Genomic DNA, 8,436 nt, shown 5'->3' with positions numbered 1-8,436 from the left:
CCTGAAGAAAATGAAAATAATTATTTTTGTGTTCTGTCTTCAAATATATCATCTGTTTTGGATTATAAATTAAAAATAGAAATAGGTGTGCAAAATATAAGACACTGCGAATTAAACAAAAATGTTCGTTTAAAAACAAAAAATAAACGAATCATTTTTTTTTTTTTTTTTTTTTTTTATTATGAACAATATCCAAGTCAGTGATTTTATTCTGTTGTATTTCATTTATTCAAGTTAACATTTATTTAGTAGCCAAAACAGTATGGACCTTACACAAAATGGAATTTTTCTGCAGTTGTAAGTATAATAGCTTTACAAATGAAAAAGTAAAATGTACATTTGGTACGCTTATTTTTTGTAACATCAACATTTTAGAGAAACATTTTTTGTTTATCAAGAGCTAGTAACTCTGCCTTACTTAAATTAAGCGAACGGTTTTAAAACAGTATCTTTGTAAAATACGAATACAACATTACTATATTTTGTGTTAGATTTTTAAATCGTCTTGCTTCGTCAATTGGCACTCGTCGCAATCTGTAGTTTGTCCTAATATATGGCACGTCAGGAAGGACATAACTATGCCAAGTTGACACTCTTCGCAATTTGTAGTTTGTCCTAATATATGGCACGCCAGGACGGACATAACTATGCCAAGTTGACAATCGTCGCAATTTGTAGTTTGTCCTAATCGGCCAACAACAGCATCAGCTGGGGTTTAGAAAATCCCATGCAAAGGATACAACTAGCGTATGTACGGTAGGTTTAGAGATGAGAGTAAGCGTGTCATGTATGTTGTCAGCACTGCTACACTATATATATATACCGGTATGCCATCCAGTCATACAGTCATGGTACACCTCTTCATAATTTCAACTACTGTATTATAGACAATGCTAACTCATAGTTTCCTTTAGAATTATAATCTGGTAACATTTTTTTCTAAATTATTTATTTTTTGTATGTTTCAATATTTTTGTCATCATATAATATATCTTGGTACCTTTATTTTGACAAGAAAATACATTTGCAGCCAAAAGTTGAATTGCTGCTTTTTTTTACAATATCTTTCAATAAGATTACAATTATTTCAATTAAAGTGACGTCAAAAAATTAAAATTTAGATGTAAAAAAAAACCTTCGTTAAAAGATATAAAATATCTATGTATATAAAATGACATCAAAAGAATAAAGATAACAATATTTTTACAAAACATCATAGGTCATATACTGTTCGATTATTTTAATAATATTGTGAGGTGTGGTGTAGTGGAATCCGATTGGTATTACTAACGTATTCATTAAATAGACAAACAAATAGACAAATATTTGCATAATTTAATTATTCGAATTCGAATCAAAGTGTTTTTAAAACAACAGAGGTTAAATCACCTGAATAAGAAATGTAAGCATTGCTTAAGATGCATTTACATACTCTTGTTTTGATTCTTTCTAAATTATTGCTATTATCTTCGGTTAAAACCTGAATTCAAACGGGGGCAATCATATTCCAAGCATAGAGGCAAGCAACTTTTATATAAAACCATATTATTTTTAAGGTTTTGTCGGAATTTTACTCCTAGGAGTTTAAAGATGTATTGTCCCTTTGACTAATTCCAAAAAAATAAAAAATAACAGATTTCGAAAAAAGGTGGGTAATTTTGAAGTATCATAATAGTTATTAACTATCACCAAAAAATTGTCGAAAAAAAAATCATTTAACTGAAATACAGACGTTTTTTTTGTTAAAAAAATAACTTTGACTTCCAGTCAAAGTTTTCGATCAAAACATATCCCATAATGAAACGCGCTTGTTTGGCTACTCTGTATGCATAATCATAAAACTTCCTCGCGATCTGTGTGAAAACACCTTCTCAATCGTGACGAGTTGTAAAAAATCCTAATTAGCATCATGCATAATGCGTACTCGTGGTTTGAAATGTTTGTTTACTTTCGCTCGCGACGATTTTCCAGACAAATGTAATCAAACTAATTTACCTGTTATTTACGTAAACTTGTTGCTTTTGGCTTGAATTTTCGACTTAAAGTGAATAACTTTAATATTACTTTGATATGGCCAATTTAAATTTAGAATATTTTGACCTTCATTTTTTTGTGTTTCAAGGGACAATACATCTTTAACATGATAATCATAATAATTATATATTTAGTTATTTTGATTTTCTCCAGTCAGTAAAGTGTGAATAACATGAACTTTTATTTTCTATGTTTAAATATAAACGTTAGTGATTTTTTTCCTGTGAATATATTACTTTGTGATTAGGCCTATTATTTTGCATCGTTGAGATTGTAGTAAACAGAACAGATATTATTTGTTTGAATTTATAATTGAAAATAAGGAAAAGGAAAAAAAAAACAAAAACCAAACAAAAACAAATCAATAGGCTTAGTAATAACCAAAAAAAAGGACATTACATTATTTTTTAAATATATACGTTATTTAAATTACTGTAGGCCTAATGACCATATTATAACATCGCCGCTTATATTTGAATGTGTTTCATTCTTGTTTGTTTTGTTGTTTTTTTCAATTTGTTTATTTATAGTTATTTTTCTGAAATGTGTTAATATAATAATTTATTATTTATCGACTCTGTTTGACTGGCAAAAATATTAATAGAAATGAAACAATACCTATATAGAGTTTAGTATGTTAAGTTCATCATATTATAAGGAACTATAACAACACACACCTTGTTTTGTCTCTTACTTGCTATAAATATTTACCTAAAACCAATTTATAAGGAAACGACAAAGGTTTGGAAAATTCAAAGAATTGCTGTAACAAATAAAACACGTGATAGCTTTGGTTCAATATCCTTACGAGGAAGAAAATGTTATGATACTTTGCTTTTAGAAAATAAAAATATATTTCATCATATAAATGTTATATGATGGTTAATTTCCGCATATAAATAGCAGAAAATTGTCGTACTGTAGTTCATTGTTGAACAGGGCATGTAAGATTTACTTCCTTCGTTGATATAGTGATAGGCCTACATAATGGAAAACGCAAAACAACTGGTATTTCTATTTGTATGCATTGTACATTGCACAGGTAAGACAGTTTCTTATTCTATTATTCGTTGCATGTGCGATATGTAATCCGTGTCTCCTCTTTATTTATTTTTTGGGATGGTACAGTAACATGTATAACGTATTTATTCGAATAAACGCCCCGCACAGAAAACGTCACCCGCCCTTCACACATATAACATCGTTGGGAATTAACGACCCCTTGAATAAACGGCCCATCATCCCCTCCACTCTGATAAACGCCTCACGGCCGTTCATTTATTTCCTCGAATAAACTCGCCGCCACATGCACTTATACATAATGATTATTTATAGTAGAATTCATTGATTGACATGATCTACAATTTACCAACATTTTTTATTTGATTATATAATTTCTTTATATTAATTGTGTTGTAACTGTTGATACCCAGTGGTGGGGGATATTTATTTAATTATACATGTTACCATATATTACACACACACACAAAAACAAAAAACAAAAAAACTAAATAAAAAATAAATACAACACAATTAATATCAAGAAGTGACAAAATCTCTTAAAAACTGTATCAACAATTTTGATAAATGGTAGCCTACATCATGGAAGTCAATGAATTCTATTACTAATATACAGACGTGTTACAGTACAGTATTGTGTGTATATGCATGTGGAAAAGAAATAATCGACCCTTGTCTTGTGTTTAAAGTCGGGCGTTTATTCGAGAAAAAAATACGGTAATATGACCGAGACTAAGAAATCTTACACAGATTCGTTTCTGGTTGTCAAATTTAAGACTGTTGATATAACTGTTGAGTTGGATGATTTGTCTTGGGTTTTATTTATCGTGTATGAGAAAGTATTTAAAATAAGGATTTTACCTTTTTTTTAAATAAACCAGTGAACATTTTTTCTCAATAATTAATATTTTAAAAATGATTAGAATGCTAATGTATAATTGTGTCATTATTTTTTTTAGAAAGTTCATTCAATTAAAAGTGTTTGTTTTACAGGCGATATTATGTTTGTGGTCAATAGATATAACCCTCCTGGAATTTACATGACAGATATAAGTTCCAGTGACAGCAAGTTAAGATTTACTGCAGTAATGCACAATTTTAATTTATACGCACCCTTGGCTGTTGATTATGATGTTAGCACATCAACATTATACTGGTCTGACGTCAAGAAGGTTACTATTGAACGTTATTCATTTGTCACTAACCAAAGTGAAGTTCTTGTATCAGTTTGTAAGTAAAACAAATATTAGTCTCATTTTTATTTCTGTTTTTTTTTATTAAGGATAACAACGTAGTTGTCATTCAATTGTTGGAATTTTGTTATCTTATGACAGTCCAAATAGGCATACTTTTAATAATTGTTTAATGGTTAGGCCTAAACTTCTTATTATTTTGACAATTTTGCTCATTCACAATGCCTTCGGCCTAAATAATAAATATAAATATATAAAATTAGAGTGCGTTTAAAAATTCAGTTAAACAACATCCTAAATATTGTTCTATTTTTAAAATAATCAGTATCCATTTTGGTGCATACTAAGGCAGGTCGTGTCGTTGGAATGTGTATAGCTTACGTTTTAACACTTTGTATGCCTACATAAGCACAAACAATAATTAAATACGTCTGATTTTTCTAAAACTGACATATTTTGGAAAGAACTTAGGCCAAAACTGAATCAATCTGCACATGATATTATTCTATCAAAAATAATGTGATATGAAATAGTATGAGCTTGCGCACCCAGCGCTTAATTCTGGATCTGCCTCTGCCAAATAATGTCTATGGTGTTGTTATTCTATACTGTTAGTAAGGTATTTTTCAAATGTTCATACCCTCAAACAATACAATAAAGGTTATACATTTATGAATTTATATTAGATATAGGTCTTCTGAACGTTTCTATAATATGTATACATTTTATACATTATGGATATTATAATCCATATTAATACATTATACATAACCCTTTTATGCGATTTGAGAGGTTGAACATATAACATTGAGAAAACTAGACATAAACGTCTATAAAGATCTGCAATTTTTTTGCCAATCCCTTTCAGCTAACATGTTATTTACTTGAGATTTATTTTTCAATAATATCTAAATCAAAAAAGTATATATTCTACACATATGGGATAAAACATTGAATATCTACAATACAATTTACTACGGTCTGTAATACCGTATTTAATCAGGTGCGGTTTTATGGCGCGTTTATTCGAGGGGAAAATCGCCCAGGCGTTTATTTGAAGGGGTGGGGCGCATTTATTTATTTATGATTTGATAGGTTATATTATGTTTAAACGACTATTTTTTTTACATTTATGTAAGTAAGATTCCACAGTATGTTATTACAACATTATAGTTGTTTCATTACTCATCATTATTTAAGATTCGTTTGGTTTAGCCGTTGATGGAACTGGAAAGAAACTTTATTGGACAGATCCTGACAAAAACCGAATTGAAGTAATAAATCTGGATGGAACAAATAGACAAATTCTGATTGACACAGGATTAAACGCCCCACATGCAATTGAGTTAGACAAAACTAATGGGTATGTCACTATCTATATTTGTCTACAGTACAGCATGTCTTGTTTCAATCCCAATTAACTTCTAACTTTTGATTGGGAAAAATATTAACATGCAATAAAACAACTTGTACCTTTTAAAATACGCAATGAGGAAATTATAGAGATTATGAAATGAATGACTTAACTTAGGTTTTAGTCATTTCATAAGATATCAATGCTAGCCCTGCTCTTAATAGTTGATCTACATTTCAATGGGTTGTGAACCACTACATTACTTTAACAGACATTGTACCTACTTAGATACCTGTACTGGACTGATAGAAGAAACGATAAGATAGAGCGAGTGAAGTTAAATGACTTGAGTACCAGAACCGCCTTAGTAACAACTGGACTTAAGGCTCCACGTGGACTTGTTTTAGCAGTTCCAGGTAAGTTTATGAGCCATAATGTATATGAATTGGACATACTAATACTAGTAAATAAAACTGTTGGTTACTATGTTCAATGTTGTTAATTGAGGACGTATCCCGAGATTCTGAAAAAATCAGACCAATATGCGTGTATTAAAGTTATGTAGGTCGGCAGTCACTGTTTGAATAACTTTAATATTACTTTGATATGGCCAATTTAAATTTAGAATATTTTGTCCTTCATTTTTTGTGTTTCAAGGGACAATACATCTTTAAGTTAGATTTATTGATTTATTTTTTTTATTTTTATGAATTTTAGAACTTTTTTAGTCGCGTGGACGGTCGGTCTGTCGGTCTGTTTGTCGGTCCGGTATCACTATGCGTTTTATCGCTTTTCTGTACTTTTTGAACTGTTTTGATGTACAGAAAAGTTTTAAAGTACATTACTTTTTAAAAGTTCATTTTTTTCTGAGAGCACGCGACTTATGGCTGTTGGCCATGTTAAATAATAATTTAGGATGATGATGATGATGTTAGACACTTTAAGTCGAGAATTCGAGCCAAAAACAATAAGTTTACGTATTTAACAGGTAAATGAATTTGATTACATTTCGTCTGGAAAATCGTCGCGAGTGAAAGTAAACAAAGATTTCAAACCACGAGCATGCATTATGCATGATGCTAATTAGGATTGTTTACACGGTTGAGAAGGTGTTTTAACACAGATCGCGAGGAAGTTTTGATTATGCATACAGAGTAGACAAGCAAGCGCGTTGCATTATGAGATATGTTCTGTTCGAAAACTTTGACTGGAAGTCAAAGTTATTTTTAGAAAAAAAAAACCGTCTGTATTTCAGTTAAACGATTTTTTTATTCGACTAATTTTTGGTGAAAGTTAATAACTATTATGATACTTCAAAATGACCCACTTTTTTCGAAATATTTATTTTTTTGGAATAGATACTTGTAAAAAAAACCAAAGATCATTGTACCCTACTGTTGTAGATATTGTTTTTATGTTAAATCATTATTGTTTCATTGAATATTTAAAGATGTATTTCCCCCCAAAAACATGAAAAATGAAGATTAATTAAAATCAGACTTTGAATAGGTTATTTTGTAGTTTTAGTGAATCACTTCCGTAGAAAAAAAACCGAAACAAATAATGTTTTCACTTGTAAAATGACAAAATAAATGGCAGCCAATTTGACCATTTTTTGCTTTAAATTCGATTTTTTTCAGGTAAATAAATTTGTTTTCGATCCAATTTCAATAAGTCAATAACTATTATGTGACATTAAAATGGCATATTCAACAACAAAAAATTTTTCAGGGGGACAATACATCTTTAAACAAAAAATAAAAAATATTTTATGAATTTTTCCCCTTTATAATTATTTTCATTTCATTACATTTTATAATAAATGACAATGAGGTTTTAATTGTGTATATATGAGATATGTATGGATAAAAAAAGTTTCACTTATGTAGCAGTTCAGTTTTGTTTACCATGGTTAATTACAATTTTATTTATATTTTTAAAATAGAAATGAATAGAGGTCATCGTCGCAATACATGATGTCGGTATTCAACTTTACCAATATTACCATTATTTAAATTTACTTATATTTCTCTTTCTCGTTTTTAATATAAGATGGAAAAATGTATTGGTGCGATAGGGGAAGTAGGGTAATTGAGGAAGCTAACCTTAACGGAACTAACAGAAGAACAATTATAAATGACCGGGACCCGTCTAGAATTAATATTTATGGAAACTACATATACTGGTCAGATTGGGAAGATGGTGCCATATATCGAGTTGATAGAACAAATGGAGTATCATCAAAGGAAATTAGCGATAGTCGAATTATTAATACAAGAGACTTATACATTTTAAAAGGTAGATATTCTATTTTGTATTTAAATGAAGTTACTCCTAATAAACTATAATTGTAGATTTTTTTCTCTAATGGATGGATGGATGTGGGTGCAAATGAGCACTAAGTAACATTCCATAAAAGTAGCCTTTTTTCAAATGTGTTAAGGTTGGTCGCACATTGAGTAGTAACAAATGTTTAGACAACAACGATTTGTAAGACGAACCAGGACGCAATTCTTTCGTTTTGAAAACTGGGTTAAGGTCGAATCATGTAGGTATACAATTATTATCATATATACATCCATGTTGAAATCTGTTGGTGCTTCAAATGTATAGCGCCATCTAGTACGGTACATACGCGCCACATTTTGTCAAATGAGTCGATGGAAGTAACCAGTGAATTTAAGCATGGCATAACTCTTCAGTTATTCCATGGTAAGAAAGTTTCTTTTTTTTTACACGGAGTTGGTGACATGCGTTTTACATAGTGTCTACATATTCCAGAATTAAGCATAATTGATATATAGAAGCAATATTAGCACCGCTTTACATACAACG

Source organism: Antedon bifida, chromosome 11, assembly GCF_963402885.1.
Source record: "Antedon bifida chromosome 11, ecAntBifi1.1, whole genome shotgun sequence".
Classification (NCBI taxonomy): Eukaryota; Metazoa; Echinodermata; class Crinoidea; order Comatulida; family Antedonidae; genus Antedon; species Antedon bifida.
Note: the sequence above shows the minus strand (reverse complement) of the source record.